This window comes from Oncorhynchus clarkii, chromosome 29, assembly GCF_045791955.1.
Source record: "Oncorhynchus clarkii lewisi isolate Uvic-CL-2024 chromosome 29, UVic_Ocla_1.0, whole genome shotgun sequence".
Taxonomy (NCBI): domain Eukaryota; kingdom Metazoa; phylum Chordata; class Actinopteri; order Salmoniformes; family Salmonidae; genus Oncorhynchus; species Oncorhynchus clarkii.
The window spans coordinates 15,793,820-15,813,886 of NC_092175.1; the positions used below are offsets into that span (position 1 = coordinate 15,793,820).

A 20,067-nucleotide genomic window follows, 5' to 3' on the forward strand; every position below is an offset into this window, starting at 1 on the left:
ATACATGCATTATTACGCAGTCAAATCGAACATTTCACTTGTTCTTATTCTCGTCTCAAGATCTGATTTCACTCCCATTGAGGCAGATTACAACCTTGAAATGCAAAACATATATCTTTTCAGAGTGGAAAGTTCCAGTTATTTTATGGCTTCTTCTTCCTTCTGATTCTTTAGATACTTTCTCCTTAGTCTCAGACATTTTTAGTGTCAGACTTTTTAGTCTTAGCCGTGAAGTTCTTTAATTAGCAAAGAAGCTGGGATTTATTCAGGTGGAATGTAGAGGAGGTGGAGTCTAAGTGTGGAGCTTCTGGGTTTGATGACAGCCTGAAATAGCCAGAATATTCTTGTACGGTTCCACCTCAGATACAGAGATACAAACTTAATGCTGAATGCGAATATCATTTTTTTTGTAAGCTATTTCAAAATATATTGTAATATAATGTTCAAATCACCCTAGACTTGCCGATGATGGCGAGGATGAGGGTGACGATGATGATAATTAGAATAATGATGATGATGATGATGATGATCATGCCGATGAACAGGAAATCCCTTTTGTAAAAGGGACGTGATGGATGGCGTTGTACACCTTTCTGTGATGACTTCACTCTTTTACCTACTTCCTCTTAGTTCCCCCGGGCTCACCGTTTGGCCGGGCCAGCGTGAAGAGCATGAAGCTGGACAGCTCATCCTACTTCCGCCGCAAGGAGAGGAGGATGCGTTTCTTCATCCGTCGCATGGTCAAAGCCCAGAGCTTCTACTGGACAGTCCTTTGCCTGGTGGGGCTCAACACACTGTGTGTGGCCATCGTCCACTATGACCAACCCGAGTGGCTCACCACTGCCCTGTGTAAGTCACACACACGTGTATGTGCATGTAGTCAGTAGGCACACACACACACACACACACACACACGCTCACACCTACATTCACTATCGAATGGATGATTATCAGTAGGTGCCGAATTAAATCAATAATGGCCTTCCATGTGTTCTCCATCCCCCTGGAACCCCAGACCTGGCAGAGTTTGTGTTCCTGGGTCTGTTTCTGTCTGAGATGAGCCTGAAGATGTACGGCCTGGGAGCCAGGAACTACTTCCATTCCTCTTTCAACTGCTTCGACTTTGGTGTAAGTCACCATAAATGCCTTTGGAATACATTGAAGAGCAAATTATTCTCTATTTCAGATGCTAACTTAACCTGACTCACATGGATCCATGTTTTTTTTTTATACGAGAATGAAATGTTGAATTGATTCATTGACAGTGACAGTGATTTGCTGTCCGAGTAGCAAGTAGTAGCTACTTTGTTACAGTAGTTCTTTCCCCTTTTCTCCACTCCTCCTCTTTTCCCCTCTCCTCTTTTCTCCTCTCCTCGTCTCCACAGGTGATAATAGGGAGTATACTTGAGGTGGTGTGGTCGATGATCAAACCAGGGGCATCCTATGGCATTAGTGTACTGAGGGCTCTTCGTCTGCTCAGGTTGTTCAAGTTTACCAAGTGAGTGAACACACATTTGAGTCCACACATAGGCCGACACACGCTTGTACTCACTTCGTGGACACTCGTACAGGATATCAACATGCGTTCAGAATCATCAATAAGCATATTTTGTCCCACTCTGTCAGTGTATAATCCTATTAAACTTTTCCTTTAGTGGGCTAAATCAGGGTCACACAGTGTTTCTTGGTAAGAAACACAGTCTTAAACAAATATACTTTGAAACAAAAGTATACACCTCACACACGTGGTTATGGACTTTAAAAAAAACAGAAGACTCCTCATGTACCATGTCAGATATAGAGTTGAAAGGTATTCAATTTAGAGTTTGAATCCCAATATTACACTTTATATTCATCACAGAAGACTAACAACAACAAAAAATGACAAAAAAAGTTGATTAATTATGAAATTATGAAAACTATTAATAACATTCCACCCATGAGGACACTAGGTTATTTGACTGCTGCAAAGGGCTACTGAATGAATAACATTCCACCCATGAGGACACTAGGTTATTTGACTGCAGGAAAAGGCTACAGTTAGGTAGCAGTCATTTATACTCACTAGATTAGTAATCCTGTGATTCACAACAATATAGGAAAAAATTTTCTCCCTGTCCATTCACTATCGCCCTCTCTCTCTCTCTCTCTTTCTCTCTCTATCTCTCTCTATCTCTCTGTCTCTTTCTCTCTCTTTCTATTCCTCTCCCTTTCTCTCTCTCTTCCTTCTCTTCTTCCTTTCTCTTCCCTCTGTTTTCCCCAGGTACTGGAACTCCCTGAGGAACCTCGTGGTGTCTCTGCTCAACTCCATGAAGTCCATTATCAGCTTGCTCTTCCTCCTCTTCCTCTTCATTGTGGTCTTTGCTCTGCTGGGCATGCAACTTTTTGGAGGACAGTGAGTATTCCCTCCACACTCCTCCATGGAACCTGACCCTTGGCCCCTAACTTTTCGCCCCTGACTCCTCTCTGGTCCTGTTTCCTAATCTCCCTCCACAACTCACTCACACACACACACACACACACACACACACACACACACACACACACACACACACACACACACACACACACACACACACACACACACACACACACACACACACACACACACACACACACACACACACACACACACACACCCCTAACCGTCCTCAAGTCCATACCCCTCTTTCTCTAGTCCCTGGCCCAGCAGGGACTGGTGTCAGACACATTGCCCAGCAGTGCACATTGGCCCAGCAGTGCAGTGGTGTCAGACACATTGCCGCAGCGGTGTAGCTTTGATACAAGGCTGTGTAAAACCCCATGTCTTCGGCTGACAATGACAGCTCCTAATCTGTGCTATGCTGTATTAACTCAGCTCTGCCTGTCGACAGCCACAAACACACCCTCAGGTAGGATGGTTTATAATTTAGGCCAGAGGCCAGTCAAAATACCTTCCTATTTTTTTAGTCTCTAACACAGTGTTTACATTGTCATTCGATTGATTTTTACCTCAGCGGCCAATGCTGTTGTGTCTCCCTTGAGTCAAGGTGAGCGACCTTACCTGCTATATCGTTTCCGTTGTAGCATGTAAGATGTAAGAGCACTGAAGGGAAACTCCAGTGTCATATTCTCACTTATCTCCCAGAGTGACAGCATTGACGGATGCTGCGTTCCCATTGGGTTGTTTGGAGGGATAAAGAGAGAGTGTTCCCATGGTGCAATCATGATCAATTTAAACTGGGCAGTTCCGTCATAATGGCCACTACAGTCTGGGCTGATGGATTTGTGTGAAAACGCTCCATGACGTGCACATGGTGCTCAGCGGTTGGGCCTCGTGTATCATGTGATATAAGTCTTAATGCATTTTTCTTTTCCTATTTTTCTTTTCCTATCCACCTGTGTCCCGACTCAGTGTAAAACCGCATGGTAGACAGAGACAAGGCATAAATAGTCTTCGATGTATGGTTGTGACCATGGTGATTTCCACTATTGTTTGTTTCAAATCTATCAAAAGTAGAGAACTTGTAAAGACATGAATAAGGGGTCCTTATTTAAAAGCTGACCCTGCTCAGTCCCGACTCATTTAGGATTTTAGACAAATTTGACGCAGTTGACCAAATCTTAGGAATCACCGATTTGAGAATATTCTTTAACCCTTTGACGCGTGCGATCACATATTTGGGATCCTTGTTGAGTGGTCCCTGCAACGTATCATCGCAAACATGTGATTGGAACAGTAGCAACAGAACGTGTGATGAAACAAATGCGTCTAAACAGCAGTGTTGTCTGAATAGCAACTTAACAATGTTTTATACTGATGGGAAATTAAGGTCTTCACAACTTTCTTCCTCAAGTTCACCTTTTATTGTAAAAGATAAATGCGAACTTCATCATCCAATCATCACACGGAACCCAACCACTGCTAAACTCGTTCCATAAACCAGTCTAAATAACAGGTTCTGCAGACAAAAAAACTAAACAGAAGTTTAAGTGACCTAACAGCCAGACCTGTTTACAATGTACCACATCTCTGGTGAGCATAAGGGAGAAATATTGTTTAGAAATGAGATGCGTGTCTGCTAAGCTAACAGTAGCTAAATTATTTACGATGGCTGCCATGTTTGTTTATGTCTGACAAGCGAAGTCTCCCTAATCCCAGAATGCCATTCACTATAAGACGCAAATAAACAAAGTCAAAGATGGCTGCACCCATTGCCTGAAAGATACAATACAAATGCATGCCTACTGCTTTGCCTAACCGTAGCGCAAAAGCTGAACAGAGTCGCCAGATACTGTATTGTTTAAACTATTTTAGGGGGTTTGTCGGGGTGTTCATGTCATTTGTGAGGGGGTGTCAAGTCTATGGGAAGTAGAAATGGCTGAATGTATTGTGGGGGGATATGATGCAGGAAATATTACTATCATGGGGGATTTATCAATAAATGGGGGACAAACACAGGAGAAGTTTATGAGCGAAATAAAAATAAAACCCTGGAAAGGGGGGTCTGAGCTGGAAACCCTGAGGTACCATAGTTACAATCTGATGCCGCGTTCAAAACAACTGGGAACCGCGTTCATAACATCTCAGACTTCAGTGCAAGACAACTGGGAACTCTGGGGAAAAAAAGAGCTCCGAATGGGATTTTTTTTTGGCACGGTCATCCAACTCGTTATTCCAACTCTAGAACTTGGCCTCTTTCTAGAGGTCCGACCGACAGACACTTGAGTGACAACCAGAATTCATTGTATGATGTCAATAAACATGGCGCCACACATAGCTGGCAATTAGCTTAGCATTAACTCATCATAATCAGTACAACCATCAAAAAAGTATTTTACACACATCATATTGCATTACAATCTATGCAAGAATCGGAATGCATGATTTGTCCCCAGTACTTGAAAACGTGAATAAAACAATAAATACATTTTGCTCCATATAGATACAATGCCTTCAGAAAAGTATTCAGACCCCTTAACTTTTTCCACATTTTGTTACGTTACAGCCTTGTTCAAAAATGGACTAAATGAAAAAATGTCCTCAGCAATCTACACACAATACCCCATAATGACAAAGAGAAAAAATATGTTTTTAAGACATTTTTGCAAATGTATTAAAAATACAAAACAGAAATAACTTATTTACATAAGTATTCAGACCCTTTGCTATGAGACTCGAAATTGAGCTCAGGTGCATCCTGTTTCCATTGATCATCCTTGTGATGTTTCTACAACTTGATTGTAGTCCACCGTGGTAAATTCAATTGATTGGACATGTTTTGGAAAGCCATACACCTGTCTATATAAGGTCCCACAGTTGACGGTGCATGTCAGAGCAAAAATCAACAAATGAAGTCCAAGGAATTGTCTGTAGAGATCCGAGACAGGATTGTGTCGAGGCACAGATCTGGGGAAGGGTACCAAAAAATGTATTCAGCATTGAAGTTCCCCAATAACACAGTGGCCTCCATCATTCTTAAATGGAAGAAGTTTGGAACCACCAAGACTCTTTCTAGAGCTTGCCGCCTGGCCAAACTGAGTATTCGGGGGAGAATGGCCTTGGTCAGGGAGGTGAACAAGAACCTGATGGTCACTCTGACAGAGCTCTATAGTTTCTCTGTGGAGATGGAAAAACCTTCCAGAAGGACAACCATCTCTGCAGCACTCCACCAATCAGGCCTTTATGGTAGAATGGCCATACAGAAGCCACTCCTCAATAAAAGGAACATAAGTTCACTTAAAGACACTCAGATCATGAGAAACAACATTTTCTGGTCTGATTAAACTACGATTGAACTCTTTGGCCTGAATGCCAAGCGTCATGTCTGGAGGAAACCTGGCACCATCCCTCTGGTGAAGCATGGTGGTGGCAGCATCATGCTTTGGGGATGTTTTTCAGCTGCAGGAACTGGGAGACTAGTTAGGATCAAAGCAAAGATGAACGGAGCAAAGTACAGAGAGATCCTTGAAAACCTACTCCAGAGTGTGCAGGACCTCAGACTGGGGCGAAGGTTCACCTTTCAACAAGACAACAACCCTAAACGCACAGACCAGACAATGCAGGAGTGGCTTCGGGACAAGTCGCTGAATGTCCTTGAGTGGCCCAGTCAGAGCCGGGATCTGAACTTGATCTAACATCTCTGGAGAGAGCTGAAAATAGCTGTGCAGCAACGCTCCCCATCCAACCTGACAGAGCTTGAGAGGATCTGCAGAGAAGAATGGGAGAAACTCCCCAAATACAGATGTGCTAAGCTTGTAGCGTCATACCCAAGAAGACTCAATGCTAAAGTCGCTGCCAAAGGTGCTTCAACAAAGTATTGAGTAAAGGGTCTGAATCCTTATGTAAATGTCATATTTCCATTTTTTATTATTATTTTTGCTAAAAAAAAATGTTTTTGCTTTGTCATTATGGGGTGTTGTGTGTAGATTGTTGAGGGGAAAAAACTATTTAATACATTTTTGAATGAGACTGTAACGTAACACAATGTGGAAAAATTCAAGGGGTCTGAATACCTTCCGAAGTCACTATACATGCAGTATGCTACAGCAGAAAGGCAACACAATTTACAGAAAATAAGGCACTTACTTTGATAGGAACGCACACATGTTCAAAGTCCAACAACAATGAAGGCAATGCGGGCGCCAGCCAGAAAATGTGCCAGGGGGAAAAGTTTGTGCAAGGCCCCCTGACTAGCGATGCACAAATGTCTACTTACTTGATCTGGGGAAACACTGGGGAAGTGCTTTTGCACTTGTCGAAGAGAGAAGTCTGTCCAACCCAGTAAAGCCTCAAACATAAATAGTCCACAACAGTGAAATGGGCTACTTCTTATGTGAATTAATGAGGAGGTGGAACACAATGTTGTTTGAAAATAAAACTTGTTAGAAAATGATTTGAAATTGACAAGTTGAAACGTAGCCTATAGATAATTAGCAGGCAGCATGCCTTGGTTTGAAGGCAGCGTGGGTTAACTGTCCCGTTGTGTAACAATCCCATTTTGGAACAGTGAGTGCAGGTTGACATCACTTTCATAAAAAAAACTCACGCTGGGGCGACCGTTAGAGATATTAGGAACTCGCGTGCCAAAAAAAAACAACTTGTTTTTTCAGTTAATGGATGACTCTGGATCCATTGTTCTTGTCTTATGTTATCCACCTGTGTCCCGACTCCATGTAAAAACACCTGGGAGACAGAGACAAGGCATAAACAGACTTCAATATCTATACTCAGACAGCTAATGATTGAGGCGATTATACACTGCAGCAGTTGCACCTCTATCAGCCAATCCCAGACAAATCTCTCAATAAAATTCATGGAGGAATGGAAAGTAAACCATTTGAGAGAGCAGTCTCCTGCTCTGCAGAGATTTGAATGTCTGCAGGACATCACCGCTAGCAGGGGATATGTGAGAAGCTCAAATCAAATGCTAATACGAACAATGGGTAGGACAGAAAGATAAGATTAAAAAAAGATAATGCAGTTGGAATTAGTTTTTTTCATATTAACATCTGATTATTTCCTCCTCTATTAGATAGAGATGGTGTTCTATATTTTTGGGATCATTTCAGCAGACACTCTTCAGAGCAACTTACAGGAGCAATTACAGTTAAGTGCCTATGACCTCTTCGGCTCAGGGATTCAAACCTTTTGGTTTCTGGCCCAACGCTCTTAATCTCTAGGCTACCTGCTACCTTATAGGTGTGCTACATATCATATTCCTTACATGCTTTTGGGAAATACTCTAGTCTAGAGGACTGTTGCCGCACTCTATATCCCTTCCTGTGTTAAACTAGAGCATATTCCTCTCATTCTCCACAGAGCAGAGCCAGATGCACATCACGTTGTGTCAGAGCCTGCTCTCACAAGCTTCTGTTTGAGGATTGATTAAATGAAGTCCCTGAAGATGCCTTGTGGGAGCGAAACAACATCAAATCCCTATTATCAGAGTAAACACTGTCTCCGGTGTGCAGCCTAGGTTAATCTTGCCAACTAAGAGAGAGAAAGAGGGAACGATGGAAAAGACCACGGCTACATATTTGCGGGTGGACAATCCAGCTGATTGAACTTACCACCCCTATACTTACTATCTCTCGCACACACACACACACACACACACACACACACACACACACACACACACACACACACACCACCACCACCACCGGTTCTCTAAGCAAGTTAGATCAGGAGTCGTTTTTAAAGCTGGTTGCTGTGGTAACCATATTTGCCCTCTTCCCAATCCAACCGCTCCTCTAATGCTTTGTCCTCACGCCATCACTTCCATTCTGATGCTCTTCCATCAGTGGCGTATCGCAGGTCCGAGCCAGGGTAGAGAGAAACGTGCAGAATTATAGCTAATCTCAGGCTATTTTACACATTTTGCCATGAGACTGAGAGAAAATGTTGCTGTTCATAGCTCAGGGATTCTTGAAAGACGGGACAGTCTCAAACAAATTTATACAAATATTTGTCTAAATATTAACAACATTTGAAATATATATTTTGATAGACCAAAGTATCAGCTATGTAGAGGAACAACCTCCTAATTATTATATATTTTGTTTCATAAAATGCAACTAACTGGATTTATGTCAACTCTGTCAGACCCCCTGAAAGGTATTTCATTTGTACAATTATTGTCCAACAAGTGTTTAAAGGCCTTGATAGTTTAATTCTAAAATTATATTATTCAAATATGTCATACAAATCTCCAAACGCCTTTTTGTTGTTGTTTCATAGCACTATAAAATGTTCAGGGCTAATTTCGTTAGCATTTTGTGGCTGTAATTCTAGATTTAGAACATAAAACAACATTTATAAAGCAAACACTGTCCCTTAGTTCCTGCACAACAAATACTTTAGTTGTTTAAGCATATGTTGCCGAACAGTGATAAAAATACTTTTCAGAATATTGACCAATACATTTTGACAGTGACAGAGTTGAAAACAGATACTCAGAACAGACATATTTTTGCCTCTAAAAATAAAAGTTTAATTCAAACATTTATAAAATATGGAAAATGATTCATTTGAAAATCCCCAATAAAAACATAGCTGAAGTTAGACACAAATTTTACAGAGTTGAAATTCATATTCTATCAGGCAGATGGAGTTGACAGTTTATGGTTATGACCATGCTGATTCCAATATCGTTTGTTTAAATCTATCAAAAGTAGAGAACTTTGTTGAATGTGTTGAGAACATGATTAAGAAATGTAGAGACATGAATAAGGGGTCCTTATGGTATAGCTGGCCGTGCTCATTCCTGTTTCATTTAGGATTTTTGACAAGTCTGACAGAGTTCCCCAAATCTCTGGACACATTTCTTTGGAATCACAGCTTTGAGAGAAATAAGTCACAGAGGGCTATTGCAAGAAACTACATAAGATATTTTTTCAGTTAATATCCATTATCTACAGTTTTTAGAATTTTAAACACTTTTTTGGAGATTTACAATTGTGATCCTTTGCCCCGGACAAGGGCATTTACGGGCATAGAGCAGACATGGAACTTAATAATATTGAAAGTATTAAAAAAATTCCCACCACAATTTTTTTCCCTTATAAAATTCCCCCCAAAATAAATTTGAAGATCAAATAATGCAACAAAATAATTTATTTTACAAATAAAAATACAGTTTCCCTGCCGGACAACGATTGTCTCAACTTTCAAGCATATCTGAGCTAATTTCCTGCTATTCTACACATTTTGACATGATGCTGAGAGAAAATGTTGAACTTTCAAAGTACATTTCCTGTAATTCTACACATTTATTTTATGGCTTATGATATGTTCATATGCTATCTGGGGGGCCCGACCTCCGGGGGCACCCCAACCAAAAAACCTAAACCTAAAGAATGGGGGTCCCCAAAGATCATGGGCTCCCTTGGAGGGCTAGAGGAGTTTGTGCTACGCCAGTGTCTTTCAATCACACTTAGTGCGATCTCTACCACAGCAATTTCTTAAAGTGTACATTGCAAGTCTATCTAGTAATACATTTATAATAACTCATTGGGGTTATCGTGTAACCTTGTCAGAATTTCCGAGCGTTCAAAGGATAAGGGGAAAGCACAACTCAGCATTGAGAAAGCCCATCCTGAATGCCCATCTCAAATGACACACGTGCATACTTGGACATGTGTATGACTGTATGTAATGGCTTTTGCAGGTGCCGAGGTAAGTCAATCAACAGTGTTTTCATTGGAGCTATTGTTAAACCATTGACGATACTGTTTGAAAAACAGCAATCCTGTGAAAATGTGAATCTTGTCTGACTCTGCACACATGTACTGTATAAAATGTAGACACATGATCAGTTGGTCGCAGTGTCAGCAGTGAATGGTCATAGTGTCATAGGTAGCATGTATCTGTCCGTTGGTGTTTTCTTCTTCTTGTTCTGTGGGATAACTATACATCACGCCATTGTACCTTTCATTCTCTCACTTCGTCGCGTCTTCTTCAGTTTCGAGACTCAGGTTTTGTCAGGATTGTTCCTCAAAAGGCAGGGAGTCATTTGAATGTGGGGTTGGGGTTCTTGACGACTTGATAGAGTGTTTTTCCTTTGTGTGCGTGGGATTGGTAAGGTCATACAACTGACCTGGATAACCTTGTGAATGTGTTTGCTGCTACAGTGAATCACAACCTGTGTACACAAAGTTTAGAATCAAATGTAAAATCACATCAGAGTTTATTTGTCACATGTACAGGATACAGCAGGTGTAAACAGTATAGGGAAACATTTGCAATCTCTTCCTTAACAGGTTGGTTATACTACGTCATATAAAGAAATACACGAGAGAAATAATAAAGTACACCTGAAAACAGAATAAATACACTCGAGAATATACACTTTATATGACAAGGTCAGTATCAGCACCAATCAATGAATGTGATACTGGTGGCAGTTGTGTAATCAGGGTTAAAGTGACAGCAGGATACATTTTAAAATACTTGAGCGTGTTTCATTTCCTGACAATCTATATTGTTTATTTCATCAATTTAAATGTATCTGTTTTCAGCCTCTATTCCACTGAGATTTGTATTGCTTGTCATGGAGAAGTTGGACCGGTCTTGTTTTGTGTAAGCTTGTGGTCATGCATCAATGGGGGCTTCAGAAGACATTGATACGTGTATGTTGTATTATAGTTCATAGCTATAGTCACAGCTACTGACACACAGCAGAGGAAAACAGAACATGAAACATAAACTCCAAAACTACCTCGGATGCTCAGGTCTCTTCTACCTGTCCTCGTTCTCTGGGTGCGTCCCAAATGGAACCCTCTTTTTCTTTATAGTGCACTACTATTGACAGAGGGAAAAGGAATAAGGTGCCAGTTGGGACACCCAATCCATGTCTGTTTCTCTGCACTATACCATGGAGATAGTTCAGGCGTCACACCAGGAGTGATGAGAAGGTTGGAGCTGTGGACTTGTGTGGCTCCCTCCCTGGTGACTTGTGTGGCTCCCTCCCTGGTGACTTGTGTGGCTCCCTCCCTGGTGACTTGTGTGGCTCCCTCCCTGGTGACTTGTGTGGCTCCCTCCCTGGTGACTTGTGTGGCTCCCTCCCTAGTACTTGTGTGGCTCCCTCCCTGGTGACTTGTGTGGCTCCCTCCCTGGTGACTTGTGTGGCTCCCTCCCTGGTGACTTCTGTGGCTCCCTCCCTGGTGACTTGTGTGGCTCCCTCCCTAGTACTTGTGTGGCTCCCTCCCTGGTGACTTGTGTGGCTCCCTCCCTGGTGACTTGTGTGGCTCCCTCCCTAGTACTTGTGTGGCTCCCTCCCTGGTGACTTGTGTGGCTCCCTCCTTAGTACTTGTGTGGCTCCCTCCCTGGTGACTTGTGTGGCTCCCGCCCTGGTGATTTGTGTGGCTCCCTCCCTGGTGACTTGTGTGGCTCGCTCCCTGGTGACTTGTGTGGCTCCCGCCCTGGTGACTTGTGTGGCTCCCGCCCTGGTGACTTGTGTGGCTCCCTCCCTAGTACTTGTGTGGCTCCCTCCCTAGTACTTGTGTGGCTCCCTCCCTAGTACTTGTGTGGCTCGCTCCCTGGTGACATGTGTGGCTCCCGTCCTGGTGACTTGTGTGGCTCCCTCCCTAGTACTTGTGTGGCTCCCTCCCTAGTACTTGTGTGGCTCGCTCCCTGGTGACTTGTGTGGCTCCCGCCCTGGTGACTTGTGTGGCTCCCTCCCTAGTACTTGTGTGGCTCCCTCCCTGGTGACTTGTGTGGCTCCCTCCCTAGTACTTGTGTGGCTCCCTCCCTGGTGACTTGTGTGGCTCCCGCCCTGGTGACTTGTGTGGCTCCCTCCCTAGTACTTGTGTGGCTCCCTCCCTGGTGACTTGTGTGGCTCCCTCTCTGGTGACTTGTGTGGCTCCCTCCCTGGTTACTTGTGTGGCTCCCTCCCTGGTGACTTGTGTGGCTCCCTCCCTGGTGACTTGTGTGGCTCCCTCCCTGGTGACTTGTGTGGCTCCCTCCCTGGTGACTTGTGTGGCTCCCTCCCTGGTGACTTGTGTGGCTCCCTCCCTGGTTACTTGTGTGGCTCCCTCCCTGGTGACTTGTGTGGCTCCCTCCCTGGTGACTTGTGTGGCTCCCTCCCTGGTGACTTGTGTGGCTCCCTCCCTGGTGACTTGTGTGGCTCCCTCCCTGGTGACTTGTGTGGCTCCCTCCCTGGTGACTTGTGTGGCTCCCTCCCTGGTGACTTGTGTGGCTCCCTCCCTGGTGACTTGTGTGGCTCTCTCCCTGGTGACTTGTGTGGCTCCCTCCCTGGTGACTTGTGTGGCTCCCTCCCTGGTGACTTGTGTGGCTCCCTCCCTGGTGACTTGTGTGGCTCTCTCCCTGGTGACTTGTGTGGCTCCCTCCCTGGTGACTTGTGTGGCTCCCCACCTGGTGACTTGTGTGGCTCCCTCCCTGGTGACTTGTGTCTCCTGTTGTTCCATGGCTCTGTATTACTTCATGACTGTCATATAAAACAACCTTCATAACCATCTCCTATAGGCCAATCCTCACCAGAAGCCTTGGAACCTCGCACTGGGGGGCACATATGTGCACATAATACTGTCCTGTCATCTCCATAAAGAAACCACTCAAACAATGAAAGTAAAGGAAATCAATCATTGTTCAATGCAGCGTTTCTCTTTGACTGTTGTCAAAATATTTTTGATGGAATCCTTTCCACGCACAGAAAACATGTTGTGAAGCTTACATGTTGTGAAGCTATGTGTATGTGTACTGAGACACGGCATAATGGAAAGCTGTTGTTGCGTTGAATTAGTTAGAGCAGGTTTTACTTCAAAGAGTATGCCTGCCAGTTGATGTCAGTTGGCAGACTTTCAGTAATTCAGGGTTGGTGTAGCATATCCAATGACTGCAAATGTCATTTTAATAGCTCTATACACAACCACACATTGACCCAGTTTGTTTGATGATATTGCCTTGATAAAATTCCTATTTGATTTGAGTTTCACATACAACGCTGTGCTCTGTTGTCCCATTTCATCTGCTGTGACCACTAGGGTCACTACACTCCAACCTGGATGGAAGCCAATGTATCTGATTCTGAACGTCCTCTCTGTCAACTCTCAAGCCAGATGTCTTCAGTTTGACTTGATGTGTTTCACTGTTCTTTCTCCAAGGTTTAATTTCGAAGAGGAGACGCCGACGACCAACTTCGATACCTTCCCGGCGGCCATTCTCACAGTCTTCCAGGTACACCCTGTCTCTACTTCTGTCCTTTTATTTACCCAACTTTCACTTTGGAGCTGTTTCCTTTGGAATGTTGGACTAGTTGAAAGAATTGTGTGTTGAACAAGGATAGCTTGTAATTAGTGGAATGTAGTGGTCTACTCTTTGTCTCCAAATGACTCATCTTTCTATTAGCCCGTGTTAGACTTTTGAAAGTCATTAACGGCCGAATTGTTGATGCTGCAGTATTAACTCAATATTTTGTTAATTTATTATGAATAATTTGCGTGTTCTTCATCTCTCTATGATCAACGTCAGATTCTGACTGGCGAGGATTGGAATGCTGTAATGTATCATGGCATTGAGTCTCAGGGGGGCGTGCGGCGGGGAATGTTCTCCTCGGTCTACTTCATCGTCCTCACACTCTTTGGAAACTGTATCCTCTCTGATCCTAAGTCGTGCCATTGCTTGGATATCAGAGATTTCATCTGCATGAAGCATTTATAGAGTGAAATAGAAATATCTCATGTCATGAAAAAACACTGGAGAGAAGTGCTGCAATGAGAGCTGTACATTTTGAACATTTATTTCTGGGGTGTGGCATGCTCCCGGACCCCCCTAGAAGGTTTCCCCCAGTGAATTCTGAGTTTGAGTGATACTGTAACCCTTTTTAATGGCATGCCATCTAGTCTGTTGCTGATGGTCAAAGTGTTTGGTTGCAATGTACCATGGCTTAGCCGTGAAAGCCACTACTGTTGTGTCAAGTATTTTCCTGAGTTTAGTTCCAACCAGACACTCTCCTGAACGTCTTCTTGGCTATCGCCGTCGACAACCTCGCCAATGCACAGGAGCTTACCAAGGTAAGGCTGAGGAACGCAAGGAACCATGTCCTACCCTGGGAACCTTTTCTGTTTTTTTTCTGAATAAAATGACCCTTGGTTACCCATCCCTTCTGGTTTATTGGTCCAGGATGAGGAGAAGCAGGAGGAAGAAGCCAATAAGAAGCTGGCCCTGCAGAAGGCCATGGAGGTGAAGGAGGTCAGCCCCGTGTCAGCAGCTAACATCTCCATCGCTGTGTAAGTCTAATGTTCCAGTCCCCCCTGTGCTCTCCAAACATGGTCTCTTCCTTCCGTGTTCCCTCCCATTCTGAAATCAGCCTGTCGTTTTATTGTGAAGTATCAGATATAGCTTGTTCTGCCCTTTGTCAATGTGCTGTTGATGTTCTGAACACTGTCTCTCAAAGTAGCTCTGTTGTGATATTGCCTCTGTCCATGTGTATTCTCCTAACTACATGATTGACATGGGCGGAAGGTAGCCTATTGGTAAAGAGCACTGGGTCAGTAACTGTAACATCGCTGGTTCAAATCCTGGAGCCGACTAGGTGAAAAATCTGTCTGTTAACCCTAACTGCTCCTGTAAGTCGCTCTGGATCAAAGTGTCTCCTAAATGACTAAACTGTAAACTTCTGTGTATATGTTTATATCTACGTGTGAGCTTTGACTGCCATCCTTCGCTTTCCCCCGTCTATGGCAATATCCCCCCAATTGCATTGTAATGTTGGCCATGATTGCCTTACAGAACCGGGAGCCCCCCTGTTATCCTCCTCCCATACTGAGGTGGAAGAGGTGACACAGACAATGTCTCAATTGGCACCCTATTCCCTATTTGTGCCATGTCGTATACATCACCAATTAGATATTGACAGGAGTGGAGGCTTGATCTGAAACTGATCTTCAATCAGCATTCGTTTCCTCGGCCTTTCGCTCTCATTTAGTGAACATCGATATGACTGAGTCATCTACTGGAGTCTGAGGGAGTCAGTCAGAACACTGTCAACATCAACAATCTCCTGTAACCTAGTTATTGTATCTAACCACACAGCCATGCCCTCTCACCACTGGTATAGGCTTTAGGACTAATCCATCACTAGGCATTAAGGATGCCATCATGCATTAGGTGAGAGATGAGCTTGGCCCTCTATTGACAACATAACGAATATTGACAAAACATTTTGACAGTCAATAAGTCATTGGTTTGTACATGACCATGCATCAGTAATGTCAGTCTCAGCCCAGGTGGGACACATGGTTTATTAGATGGATATGACATGGCCTCTGCGTCCTGACTGTGACCACAATGACCAGGGTACGTATTGATGCAGACCCTCAGAGCAGGAATGCTGATCCGTTTTGTCTTTAAGATCCTAATGGATAAGATTATATGGATAGGAGGGACCTGATCCTAGATCAGCACTCCTACTCGGAGGCACATTGCAGATACGGGCCCAGGTCAGAATGGTGGTTAGTTTAAGAAACCAAATCATTAAAAATAATGAATAATTTACCTCTCAATGACAGATGAGAATCTGACCAAATTAAGCCAGATTTTAGTTCTAGGTATACCGAGAATATTAATAAATAAGCACATTTAGATTGACAGTAGCCTACTGTATAAATCCTGATGATTACTTTTGAAGATGCATTTGCCATTATATACTGTAGCAGATTACATTAAGTATCAGATTACATACTGTAACAGACTACATACTGTATCAGATAACATACTGTATCAGATTACATACTGTAACAGATTACATGCTGCAACAGATTAAATACTGTAACAGACTACATACTGTAACAGATTACATGCTGTAACAGATTACATTCTGTAGCAGATTGCATTATCTTCATTTAGATTTTTGTAATGTAGAATGATTAAACCTTAACGTTGCTCATGTGTTAGTCTATTTCAAAGCTGTGTTGATACAGGCCATTTCTGAGAGAATGTTTTATTTTAGATATCTGCATAATGTGCAATTTTACCAATCTTTTTACTCTTGATGAAGTGAATCCATAATTATATTTTATTCACAAATGTAATCATGACGTTTTTAACGAAGACCATTGTCTGTTTGATTGAAAAATTCACGCTAACACTTGAAAGGCTTTGTAAACCCATTGTTCATTGAACTTTGTAAATCCACTTGCCATTTCTCCCATTACGTTGACTTTCTCCAGAATGTTTTCAATTTGATGTCTTTGGTAACACTTCAGTGAAGGGGTTTAGTATCTATTTTTAATATTTGCCACAATATCTGCTTCTATTCCACCCCTGGTAGTTGCTTGACCGCAGTATGTACAGTATTACAGGGCTACAAACTATCTATACTGTATAGTGTACACTACTCCCACTGCTGAAGTGTTAACCACTACTGTAGTTGTAGCTCTGTTAGACTAGTCCTTTATGATCGTGGAGGGGACAGGTGGACAGACAGACACTTTATGGAGGAGTTTGACTGACTTCCACCTCTCCCCACCACATCCTTTTGGCTTGTCTTATCCTTCCTGTCTTTTATTTGTCTTTTTGTTTTATTTCTGCATGTGCAGTTTTGTAAAGCAAAATCGAGATGTACTCTCTCGCAGCTCGTCCGTCTCCAGCGTACATTCACCGTGAGTTTTTGCTCTCTGTTAAAATATTATCACCCCCCCCTCTTCTCCTCCCCCATCTCCTCCCCCAAACCTGCCTCCCTCTGCTACCCCAGTTTGCCTTGCTCCTCTCTCTTCTTTCCCCTCCTTCCAATTCTGACACCCCCTCTTCCTCACCCCATCCACTTCTCCATCTCTCCTTTAGCCTCATGCTCCACCTAGCCGTCCCAATCCGTCTATTCATCACTCCCTCCCAGTGTTGAGATATGCTTGAAACTGGAGAATCCACTGGTGGCTCACTGGTGGCTGTCACTATAGAGTGAGATTTAAAATAATGACACTTGTCATATTTGCTGAAGTTAAGGCAAAAGAGAGTGTGTATGTGCGTACGTGCGCATGCACGTGTGTATGTAAACGCTTATGTGTGTAATGCATGTGTGTAAAAGTGTGTTTGTATTTCTGAATATTGGATATGTAATTGTGCATAGCGCCGGGTTTCGTCTGTGCTGTGTTGATGCCTGAAGTGATGAGAGTATAACCTGAGCTTGAGAGTGAATCATTTCTATATAAATATATAATGTCCTTGTGCTCAATCAATTCCCCAGGCACTTTGGCAGTTTTACAGCTTCTGTTTTTTTATGCCCCGGTTTCTCTTTTTCAACACACTATGAGTGAGGGCCAAACTATATAGTACAGTAGCCAAGTGGTAGTCTGCCATACTAGACGATTGAATTGTTGACTTAGCCTTACCTGACACTTCGTTATCATTTGTTACCAATTAGTAACAACACCTATGTCTAAATGTTGTGGTGTGGTGCTGATGGTGTTAGTCTCTATCTCTCTCTCTCTCTGTGTGTGTGTGTGTGTGTGTGTGTGTGTGTGTGTGTGTGTGTGTGTGTGTGTGTGTGTGTGTGTGTGTGTGTGAGAGAGAGAGAGAGAGTTTGTGTGAGAGAGAGTTTGTGTGTTTGTGTGTGTAAGAGTGTGTGTGTGTGTGTGTGTGTGTGTGTGTGTGTGTGTGTGTGTGTGTGTGTGTGTGTGTGTGTGTGTGTGTGTAAGAGTTTGTGTGTGTGTTTGTGTGTGTATTTTTTTCATGTTCACTGTGATTTACCTCTCATAACAAGAGCACATATTTCACCAACAAGTCTGTGTGTGACCGATATGTCTCTCTTACTGTACTTGCCTATGACTTGAATATTTTATTTGCCTGTCTGTCTGTTGCTTGTTTGTCTGTCTTACTATGCGTATGTTGTGTCTTTGGCTATGCCGGATTAAGTGATATGACATGCTATTCTATAAAATAATTTATCCGTAATTAATATTACCTGATTGAGCTAATCATGTAAATGTAATTAACTAGAGAGTCGGGGCACCACGAAATAATATTTATAGAGCTGTTATCTTCCGAATAAACTCTTAAAGACCTAGTAATATTTTACATCAATAGCAGTCAATATTAATCGTCATTTTATTTCAGTCTCATCTGAAAGTTGTAAATTCTTGGTTATCTGCACGAACCCTGGCTAACAAGTTGAATCAGCAATATAAAATTGGGTTTAATTATTTATTTTGTAAATACCTAACTAATCACACAGAATTACACATACACATAATTAAATCATAACTTGATTACAAATTACGTCATTAAAGGAAAACGTCCCTAGCGGGCGGAACAGATATGAAAGCTTGTTACTCAAAAGAAAAGGGGCTGGGTTTGAGCGAAAGAGCGGGAAGACTGAGGAACAAAGTGCGAAGCTGTGCTATCCTAAATACAGAATCTTATGCATTCTAAATCTTATGCATTCTAAATTAAATTACATTTGGAAAAGGAAAATGCAATAAATATTTACTCTGAGCTGCGCTTCGGTAGGTTGGTGGTAGATGGAAGGCCGTGTTGCCCAACCGAGTCCTTTGTCCTTTGAAGAATGTCTCTGCTGGTATATTGAATACGTTGACGTTGTACGTCGTTGTGTGGTAGATGGGATACTCTGTCTGTTCCTTCCTAACCTGCGTTTGCAGCTAGTGTTGCTAACTCAACGGCTAGGAGGCATCACTTCTGTAGTGAATAAGAGTTCAAAGTTCATACCATTCGCAACCAAAGCTCAGGCTGATGTTGGCTTCGTTATGTAGTTATTATCTGAACCATTCTGACATTGGACCACCGTCCTCAGATCCTCGGAACAGGAGGTTATATTGTCGTCAAGGCTTTATATAGGAAGGGAGAGGAGGGCATGTTTGAAAAGTTTTATAGCCCATGTCCCTTCACAGGGGCGGGGCACTGATTGAGCAGAGCCCTAAACTTATGAAAACCCAAATCTCACATTTTAGAAGCTAAAATCACATTTCATCCCATCACGAATAATTTCCTATTCAAACATTTAAATTGAACAACAATTCCATGTAAATCCAATAGCTCTGATGTATAGACTTTCCACTGTAGAGTTTATGTCATCTTATCATTGAGGAGAATGTCTCAGATGACAACCGAACTGACATCATATTCATTAAGTTCCACCGCATATGTTCAATTGGTCGGATTACCAGAATATAGTTAATTTCCCCCCACCTTCTGATGTTCCCAGAATCTCTATGTTAACCAAGGGTTTTTCAAATGTAACATCAGTAGGGTAGAGAGAGGGAAAAGAGGGGAAGAGGTATTTATGACTGTCATAAACCTACCCCCAGGCCAACAACATGACACTTACTTTTGTCTGTTTTATCTACTCCCCCGCCCATCGAGTCTTGAGGTACAGGTGACACCAAGGGGGCAACTTTACTAGTCATACATATATACATAGGTCTGCATGTACATTCATACTGTACACACAGATTAATATAGTCAACCACATCTAAAAACACACGTACAAAGAAAGCATCATTGAAATTATTTCTTAGGATCATGATTTGTTCATATCATGATAATACTATAGATATCCTATTAGATTTCTAGAGGGGCTATGTCATAAACCCTCAAAGTTCCTGAATGGTATG

At 42.6% G+C, this 20,067-nt stretch overlaps 1 pseudogene; it reads left to right on the forward strand.

Moving 5' to 3' along the window:
* Window positions 1–20,067, forward strand: part of LOC139388086 (voltage-dependent N-type calcium channel subunit alpha-1B-like) — a 223,390-nt pseudogene that overhangs the window by 142,674 nt on the left and 60,649 nt on the right.